Here is a 10,419-nt window from a genome sequence, read left to right as displayed (position 1 = left end):
CCCCCCCCCCCCCCCGCCCCCGCCCCACCCTTCTCAGGTCATAAACATCTGACGGACGGGAAAGAGCTAAAGCAGATGACTTTTTCAAGGCAATACTGCCAATTTCCTGCTCATAAAAGTTGCACCAATTTACCTTTTACCAACAGTGGCTAAAAGGAAAGATATGAGAACCTTTGTGACTTCCTCATGCCTCTTATTCTTATTTGCTGTTATAGCGATTGACAGTAAAACCCATAAAAGACAAGAAGGTTGTAAAAGATGTCAGAGAGCCACAAAGGGTACATGGAAAATGACAGCAGGAAATTGATACATTAAAAGCTTTAAAAAGTCCCCAGGGATAGAAGAAAGGTAGATGGGGACGGGCACGGATGGAGGTGTTCACTCCTGAGCTACACAAAGCCTCCCTGGGCAGGATGGCGCCTCGACTTCCCTTGCCCTGATGTCTGAGTACAGTGCTGGGCGCTCAGCAGGGCTCGCTCACATGGGTCTGGGGGAGAATCTAAAAGTGGATTTAAAAGTGGCCGGCCGCAAGAGGAAGGGACAGGGGACAGTGGAATGCTGGGGCCTGGTCAGCTCCAGGCATAACTAGGAACAAGTGTCAGGTGGAAGAGACCTAAATGCCTTCAGATAAGCAGCTCTCAACAACCTTGGGCTCATTCTCAACAAAGAATAGAAAGGAGGGCATCATCCAGGCTTTTTGGGTCATGGAACATAATCAACTTTCCATCAAGTCATCAGCAAGCTTCTCCCCAGCACCCATTTAATACCTAGCCCTCGGGCTGGGCCCTGCAGGGTTGCAGAGGAGGTGCAAGCTGTCTCTGCTTAGGAGGGGCCTGTGGTCTTGGCGGGGGGGCCAGAGCAGTGGGCCCAGGAAAGCACCACGATCCACACAGGACGGTGGAATGTCAGACTGTGCCCAGGGTGCGAGATGGTGCAGCGGAGCCCCGAGAACAGCCCCAGCTCCAGCACTTGCAACCAGGCCCACTTTTGCAGCTGGCTCTCTAGCTGCAAAAGCGGATCTTCAGGTTCACCTGCCCCTGGCAGGGAGGGGCTGGGGACGCATCCAAGTATGTCTCCTGAGAGTCCTTAGGATCAGACAAAAACCCCAAACCCAGCTCTGCTGCAAGGGTCTGTCAACATCCTCATAATTGGATATGTGAAGTGCTGACATATTTACCCTGCTTATTCACCGCCCCATCCCTCGGAGGAAAACTGATTTCAGGCACTTGAGGACAGAGAAATACCAGTGACCTTTCTGCAGGACTGATGATAACTCGCTCCTTATAAGGAGCAGACAAGAGCCCCACACTCATGGCTCAGGAATGTGTGTCTCCGTGTGTGTTCCTTCTAAACGTACCTGGCAGTGGGCCTCCACACCTGAGCCCAGCGTTTCCAGGACAGCAAAATGGAGTGGGCTCCTCTTCTCCCTCAGCCAAGAGAGTATTGATTGCTGCAGATAATCCTAACAGTAAAGTTTCCCAAACAGCACTGTAATTGGATTAAATTCGACCAATGACCCGTTAAAAGGAAAAAAAAAAAATGTTTTCTATTATTTGAGAAACAAACAGCTATATAAACTCCTGCCTTGTAGTGAATCATTATATAACCCCAACTTTAAAAAAAAAAAAGGTCAAAATTCACAGTGACCCAAAGCCAAACGTCCAATAAGCCCACAGTAATTTTAGCTATTCTTTACTTTCCCCTGCATCAGACACTTCACTTATGATCTGTTTGTTCCTATAGTAACCCAGTAATCATGCCCATTTTACAGATAAGGCTATTGAAGTTCAAGGAGAGGTTAAGTCACTTGCCTGAGTTCACCTGGCTAGCAAGTGGAAACAGAGATTCGAGCCCAAGTATTTCTGACTCCAAAGCCAGCAACGTTCTTTCAGTGAGACCCACAAACCCCTGCATGATTCATGAGCAGGGTCCCTTCTGGGCTGTGCAGGGTGAAAAATGAAGATGGCCCCTCAGACTTGTCCTATTCCTCATGAGGACTTCCAGATTTTCAAGGATAAAAGAATGTTGGACTTCCTCTTAAACCGTTTTTCCTTCCAATCTTGGGTTGCTCGGAAAAACATGGAACCAGAAAGACAAATCGCTGAGTGCTCTCTCTGCTCAACATTGGAGGAGCCCAGCCAGCAGGGCAGCCTGAGGTCTTATGAAAGGCTTTATGGCTGAACTGCCCTGTCCCTGTCCTCTGGCTGCCACTACCACCCATCCAGGCTGTGTGCTTCTGGCCCTGGAGCTAGTCAGCTGAGTCACACATACCCCCATATTCCATGCACTTGCCCAGACATTCCGACACCTCGACCCATTCTTCATTCAAACACACATTCATCATTCATGCAAACCAATATTTTGTACTCATTAATTGTGCAAGGCACAGTCCTAAGGTCCTGGGGTGGGTGGGTGGGTAAGACAGAGATGGTCACTGCCCTCTGGGAGCTGACATTCAGGAATGAGGAATAAATAACCAACTAGTTAATTGCTTGACTATAATACTATAAGTCCTGCCAGGATTGCTGAGTTGTTAGGAGAGTGCAGAATTGGGGCAGGGATAGAGGTCCAGCTAGGACTGAAGGATCAAGGAAAGTCTCCCCAGGAAGAAGACAAGATGGCTGGATGCACAGAAAGAGGGGTCAGTGGTACAGTGTGAGGCCAGAGGGGTAAGCAAGGTCCGATCCTGAGGGCCCTTCATAGGTCTGGACTTTATCTTTGAAATGATGAGACTCCTTTGTAGGGTTTAGGTGGTGACTGATACGTGTGTATAAATCAGGGAAGAAAAGAATGATGTGTATGCCAACAAATTCTAGATCTTTTGGCTTTTGGTCTCTCTGAAACAGTAAATTTGTAGTAACTTAAAGGCTGTCCCTCAGAGGGGGGCATAGTAAATGTTTGTTCCTGACAATGGTGATTTAAGCTCAGGAAGTGAAAGTGTTCCCCCACCCTGCCAGCAGTCTCTTCCCTGCCTAGCGGAATGCTCTTCCCTGCCTAGCCAAACTCAGAGGTGGGCTCCTTGAGGCCCATTCAGAGAGGTGGATTTGGGGGCAGGGGGTAGGGGGAGAGGTAAGGCAAAGAGTAGAGTGGTGCTGGGATCTGGCCCCTTGGTCAGGATTGTCTTTTCCTGGGGCCCATCGAGGGACCTCCAGTCAGCATTCTCAGAGTCTGAACTGACATGTCTCTACTGAAGACTGAGGCCTTTGGTTCTTGAGCCTTTTTCCATGGCAACAATGAAGGCCTTGCCCCTGAGGACCCATTGAATTCTCCTCTCTCCCTACCCTCCTGGGACCTAAGTGCCTGGAAGGAGGCACGCCATTCCCGACTGACGCGCTAGGAGGAATGTTTATGGTGGAAACTCAGAGCTAGCTGGGGCCGAGGGAGGGCATGGAAAGGAAAGCTTGGGATGTCAAGAAGGATTTTTGATCAGTCTCGTGGTGGGAAGGCAGCAAGGCCAGAACACCTCTTACGACTGCTGCATGACCCCGCCAAGAGACAGTTCTGCCGTTGAAAGCTTGACTTGCCCAGAACTGAGGAAGATCAAAACACACACAGACACACGCTCCCTACGCTTCTTAGTTAAGGGAATGTTAACCTTTCTTTAAAGTGTTGTTCTTAAAATTATATTGGGAGACCACATTTTTTTTTTAACTTGTGGAGAATATGTCTCCATTTCTCAATAAAATGTGATTAAAATAAAAAAACTTCCTCTAAACATGACTAAATTTAGTGTCAGTGACCAAAACACATGCCAACTTGCAACATTAGCAACCTCGCCGCAATGCCTGTTCTGCGAAGCCCTTTTCCTAGTATTTTGTGCGTTACCACACATCTGAAAATTTTCCATGGCACTTGTCCCCTCCAGAAAAGTGCTGGGAGTGAGTTCCCAGGCAGTGCTGCTCACATGAGCCCACGGGCAGCTTGCAGTGCTCCTATCACGCGATGAAAGGAATGTGAGAGAGAACAGATAAGGTCTGAAATGGACACACACAAAAAAGGTGGGAATTTCTAAACCAAATGTTGTCAGTTCTGCTTCGCAGCCATCAAGAATGGATAACCAATTAGCAAAAGGCCAAATATACGTGTGTGGCATTGCCTGGGGCAGTGGCCAGATCCAAGAGCATCGTGTCTCCAGATGGCCTCCAGCTCTGTGGCTTCCAAGCCAAGCCATTGGACAGTCTTTGCCCAGTGCTGGGGCTCTGATCCCAGCCGAGGAGGAAACGTTTCCTTGCTCTCCAGCTTGAGATAGTGGCTTGTGCCTTGGCTGGGGTGTCAGGAAACTGTTCTAGAAACAGCCAGCTCTGCTTGTTATCAGCTGTGGGCTTTGGCCCGGTCTTCTATCCCAGGGGTGTCTTTATTTCTGTATCTCTAAAACGACGGCAACAACTCGACAACGTTTGACTGAGGACAGACTGTGTGTCAGGCTAAAATGGGTATGAGTTAGGATATCGCCATCCCTTCGATGATAGTGAAGTCGTGGATGGAAGACATTGAGTAAGTACCACGTGTGAGGTGACTCCGAATAGTAGAGCATCCCCGTTTACCCAGTGAACGTTTAAGAGAGGACTTTGTTGTTGTGAATATAAAAATGTGTCAGGATAGAAATGAAAGAGAAAAACTGCATATAATAGTTAATAGTTAATATATTTTAATTACTTATACATACTTAAAATCACATATGCTATTTGTTAATTTATAAACACTGATTAACATGTTAATAGTTTAAGTGGGGTGCATGGGTGACTCAGTTGGTTAAGTGTCTGCCTTGGGCTCAGGTCATAATCCCAGGGTCCTGGGATGGAGCCCAGCATCGGGGCTGCTTCTCCCACTGCTTCTCCTTCTGCCCCTCCCCCGCTTTTTTTAAAAAAATTCCTTTTTTAAAAAATTTAAACTCAATTAGCCAACACATAGTACATCATTAGTTTTTGGTGTAGTGTTCACTATTCCTGGTTAGTATGTTAATAGTTTAAGGGATATATTTAAAAATCACATCATGTTTGTGACACAGACATGTGGCCTTTAGCCACGCACAATGCAATGCATTTAATCAAACTCTTCCAACGTGCCTTATGCTTCGGGGTCTCAGTCTTCAAACCAGCTTTCAGAGCTTATCAGCTGCAGATCCATCCAGGTTGCTTGACCTTCAGCACTTTTTAAATCTAGGAATGATGTTGTCATTGGAAAATGTACTCCAAGTTACAATAATCCTTATTTGTGATTTCACACGGTAACCACTTATTTTTAAAAGATAGTATGTGGTAATATCGATTTTTAACATGATCTCTATATGGTTTGTTCACTGTGGTCTCCAACATCCAACAGTTGAGGGGGCAGAGCCCCAGGAATAAGAGCCAAATGTGTGTCATATTTCTCCTTCCCCTACTCTCCTATATTGCTAGGAGTTGTCCACAGGATCCCACATCAGCATCGCTTTAGATGGCTTAAGACTAATACATCTTCATTTTGTTGTTCAAAATAAAGCGATTGAAGAAGTACCCTGTATGCTGTAAAGAAAGATTCTGCAGCAGGTGTCTCTGAGGTATAATTTCGGAGGGAAAAGGCATGATCATATTTGGCATTCGCAGTAAAAGTTAGAGGGTATTCAAAGTCCCAGCTGCCATCCTCCTGACAAGACAGTAACAACGTATCCTTGCCTTTCATTCAGTTGAGACAGATTAGAGTTTTCCCAAGGCAATCTTACCAAGAACCAAAGGAAATCTAAGAGCTAAAGACACAGACTGTGGTTGCAGAGGCCCTCTGGGGGTCTCTGTGTTACCGCTCCTTTCTGCATTCTGCAGACGGCAGGCATCTTCCTGTGCTCTTCTCAGCTTTGCTCCCCTCTACAGCAGTCACTGTGGGATGGGGGTGGGGGTGGGGATGATCATAGAAAGCCACCGGGATTTGGAGGAAGGCGAACAGACTTCAAACCAACATCTGCCTCTTGCTGGCTTTCAGGCTTTGGGTACATCGCTTCACCTGTCCAAGCCTTGGTTTCTTCATCCATATAGTGGAGATACATCTCTCAGAGAATCTTTGAAGATTCTCTCTGAAGACTAAGTGGGATTGCACATCCAAGATACTCCACCCAGGACCAGTCTGTGCTGAGGGAAGAGTTGCTGGACCCGTCAGCAACTATCAAGTCCCTTCTGTTCCCTTGTGTATTTCTCCGGGTGGACAGTGAATGCACAGGGGAGAGATGGCTCACTTCCTCTTTTCTAGGGATAGCTTAGCAAGACAGTAGTCATAGCAACTACTCTGAACCACCCCATTACTTTTCCAGGGAGGTTAAAGTTTTGTTTGATTTTTACTAAAAGAAGTACCTTCATCAGGGGTGACCTCCAGGTGTTGGGTTAGCTTCTTTGATGAGCATCTGATCTGGAAAGAGCACCTGTCACTGTGGTCCAAGGTTACTCCTTGATCTTTGGAGATGAAGCCAACATGTAATTCTTCCTACCTGCACGGGGAATGTTTCCCCAGGCAGAGGAAGGAGGAGGGCCTCATCAGGCCACCTTTGCCTCCTGAATCAGCTGCACACATTTCACAGGGCCAAACAAGTCTTAGCTCTTCCAGGGCCTGAAGAGAAGCAGCGTCCCTCCCCTTCTGTGGTCTACCTTCAATGGGGCCCAGCAAGCACAACAAAAATTAGTTTAACTCTCTCTTAGAGGGGCCTATCTTTGTTGAAGAGTAAATCTTGATAAATATCTAAGGATAGAAAGTGAGATCCTGAATCATGCCTTAGCTCAAGAGAGGCACATCAAAAATTATTTAATAATTGAATCTTAATTAATGTTTAATTAATCTAATTAATAATTGAATCTTTGTGAATTAGGATTTAACAGGAACTTGGGGGTGGAGGAGAGCAGAAGTTTAGTTGTGGAGGGGCTGGCAAGAAAAGATGACAAGCCACATGGTTGGGGGGACAATACACTGCTAAGAACAAGGCAGTCTACTTGACAACTTGCGATCATTTGTTCTGCTGTGATGTGACCCCACCACACCCTCACCCCTCCAGGAAAACCAGTTTCATGGGCATTCACACAGGTTTGGTGGAAGTCCAAGGAAAGGGCCGAGCTCCACATATGGGTTGCCTTGGTGTGAAACCAGACAAGCATCTACAGAACAGGAAGCAGAGTTAGAAACTGAATTCACTGGGGACAGGAACTCCGAGCCAAGGCTGATCATGAACAAGCCTCCTTAGAATTTGCAGATGTCTGAGGGGGTGATTTGTATTTTTGATCAGTCTATGAATTGCTATTTGAGCCCAGCCTGATGTGTCTTAAGGGACAATGTGAGATTCTCCTGGTGTCATGCGCGCGGCACATCCTGGACCAATGCGGCCAGTTTGTCCCAGCATCGTTGGGGCAGCATTGCCAGGATCTCAGGGGGGTGTGCCCCTAAAGCAGTGAGCTCTGTAGTGGATCATCTTGGAGATAACCACCCTCTTCCTAGCCTGTCTCTCTCCCAGAGCAGATTCGGGGCCAGCAGCCAGGATTCTTCAGCAGTCCCTCCTTCCTTTGTTCTGGGTCTCCAGCCTTCATCAGGCTTTCATCTATCGTGTCCCTCTGAGATGGAGGTGGGCAGGTGGTGGCCCTCACTGCCATCTGCAGGGGGTGTCCAGATACCTCCCCTCCACCTTCAAGATATACAGAAAGAGTTCCAGAGAAGTTTAATTGCAAGTCACAGTATCAGAGGGAGGCTCTTCCTATGAATCACAGCATTCTCCCCATCCCAACCCTGACTCCCGTGTTCCAGGGACGAGCTAGCCAAAAGAAGCATGTGGGACATCTTTAGGGTGTTTACTTCTCTCCTCTGCCAGACACAGCATTATCTGGGCTCTCTATATCACCCAGATGTCTGATTCCTAGCCAGGGTCTCTTCCTTCTCCAGACACTCTATGGGTTTCTAGAAGTTGCTATGTTGACCATGGAACCCCTTGGCCTTACACCTGACATATTTCTCCCTTCCAACTTCTCCTCCTTATCAGCTGCTTCCTTGGCGAATATTTAATAGTAAAGAGCCAGGGCCCCACAGGCTTACATTTGTCTTGTCTCTCAAAGTCTCAGCAGACTCCCTGGCTGAGGGTTTGCCCTTATTGGGATCCTGCAAGATTTCTGCCACCTAGGTCTTCTGACCTGCCCCACCCCCCCTTCTTCCTGGGGACATTCCTCCATCCCCTGCCTCTCCCTGCCAGGATGCTTCTTGGCAGAAGCATTGGCTTGAACTGTTGCTGGACCTCTGGGAACATGAAGACAAACGTATTGAGAAAACCCTAGGTTTTAACTTAGCCCTCTCCCCACCAACCAACTTGCTCTGGGGCATTTGTAAAGTGTCCTCAGAGCCTGGTCATGGTCTCTGACACATCTTTCTGCCCTTAGGAAGCACCCTCCCCCCACTACCCTTTAGACTCTGCAGAATTCACTATGGTCTTCCTATTTTGAATAATACTAGCTAAAATTTATTCAGCACATTACATGTACCAGGCACTGTACTAACCACTTTACATTCATTGTCTCGTTCAGTTCTTCCAGCAAGCCTGCAGGATAAGAGCTATGATTATTCCCTCATTTTGGCAGGACCATCGGCTTGAACTGTTGCTGGACCTCTGGGAACATGAAGACAAACATACTGAGAAAACCCTAGGTTTTAACTTTTACAGAGGTGGGAACTGAGGCACTAAAAGGCTAGATGACTTTCCTACATGGCCAGAAAGGGCCAGAATCATGGTTAAAACACAGCTAACTCCACAGTCTGTGCTCTTTACATCTATATTATACAGCATCTTACTGGGCTTTATTACGTCTGTCAGTTATTCCCTTAACTAAAGAAAAGAACTACTGACTTCCTGACTGCCCAGTGAGGACATGAGTATCTGTGGCTGATTGTCCTTAGCCTGGCATATGAAATGGGTATCAAGTAGTGTTTGGTGGATGGATGGATGGATGGATGGATGGATAGGTGGACAGATGGACAATGGATGGGTAGTGGATGGATGGATGGATGGATAGGTGGATAGATGGGTGGACAGATGGACAATGGATGGGTAGTGGATGGATGGATGGATGGATTGGAGGATAATGGATGATGGGGGGTGGTTGGATGGATAGGTGGGTGGATAGTTGGACTGCCATGTGATCTAAGATCTTTTGTGCAGAAGAACATTTTGGAATACAAGGAATGCAGATAATCCAGAGCTGCACCCTCTCTGGCTGTTTTGTTGCTTTTTTCTCCAAATCCTACATGCTCTTCTGTTTGCAGGAGGAGGACTTTCTCTAGGTACCTAACCCCACAGAACAAATAGAGCAGCTATATTCCTAATAACAGTTACTTCCACCTGTATTTATTTTCTTAGATGCTTCATGCTAGCTTTGGAATTCAAAACAGATTTGCACAGGGAGGCTCAGTTTTTAGTAAAACTAGCTCTTCTCTGATCCTTGTGGGGGCCGGTGGCCCAGACCTGAGTCAGGAGCATCAGGCTGTGGGATTTGTTGTTTACGTCTGGAAGTCTGAGGCACCCCTGTTGTGCGGAACATAGGGAAATACACGTGTCCCAACACAGTGCTCCAAAACAGGCTAGGACTGGGTATGGCCCTTCCTTTTAACCCAGACCAAGCTCATGGAAAAGGTGAGCTTGCAGGATGAGAATAAACTTGCCTTCTGGCCCTCTTCTCCCTTTGCTTCCAAGTTCCCACCTACCTTCATTCCAACCTCCCTACAACTCTCAGACCTCTCTTCTTGTTCTGTTGGTTCCGCATGACAAACTCGCTCTTGCTCAAGTATTAGTGAGTTACTACTTTCCTTTCCTGTTAGAAAGAAGTTCTTCAGTAAAAGCCAAGTTAAACTCAAAAGAAGAGTTGCTTGAATTACACCAAGCAAGTGATATCCACTGAGCCTGTCATTCAGGCTAGCCTGTTCATTTGTGATTTAGTTGTATGCATTCTTGTATTAACATTAAGCCAAATGGGTCTGGAGAACAACTCAAGGCCAGTTCTTTTTCTCATTGACTCTGGTATCTCTAGAGAGGCTCTTCCTGTCCTACTCAGAACCAGGATTTAGGGCACGAATATGCTAATTGCTCTCACCAGCCAGGACCCCCAGCCCATGTCTCACTGCCGGGTCTGTCACCTCCCAGAAATGGTCTGTCCTGCCCCTTACTAAGGTCTTTTTGCCCCTTCAGGGTGACCAAGAGGCTCTGGCCATGAGGTCTGAGCTGCCACATGCCTCTGGCAGGACCTGACGTTCATCTTCAGGTACTTATAGTACAGGAAGGTAGAGTTACCTCCACAGGAAAGTTTTCAAGATGTTGACTAATACCCGCATTTTGGCCTGGGCATAAAAAAAAAGAAAAGGAGGGCAGCTGGGTGGCTCAGTCGGTTAGGCATCTGCCTTCAGCTCAGGTCATGATCTCAGGGTCCCGGATCA

At 47.1% G+C, this 10,419-nt stretch overlaps 1 pseudogene; it reads right to left on the bottom strand.

The window, feature by feature from the left end:
• LOC116642270 overlaps positions 1 to 2,341 on the bottom strand; it is a 43,349-nt pseudogene extending 41,008 nt beyond the window's left edge.
• Positions 2,342 to 10,419: the final 8,078 nt, after the last annotated feature.

This window comes from Phoca vitulina, unplaced genomic scaffold (assembly GCF_004348235.1).
Source record: "Phoca vitulina isolate PV1807 unplaced genomic scaffold, GSC_HSeal_1.0 scaffold2, whole genome shotgun sequence".
NCBI classification, from domain to species: domain Eukaryota; kingdom Metazoa; phylum Chordata; class Mammalia; order Carnivora; family Phocidae; genus Phoca; species Phoca vitulina.
This window is presented reverse-complemented; position numbering and strand designations above follow the sequence as displayed.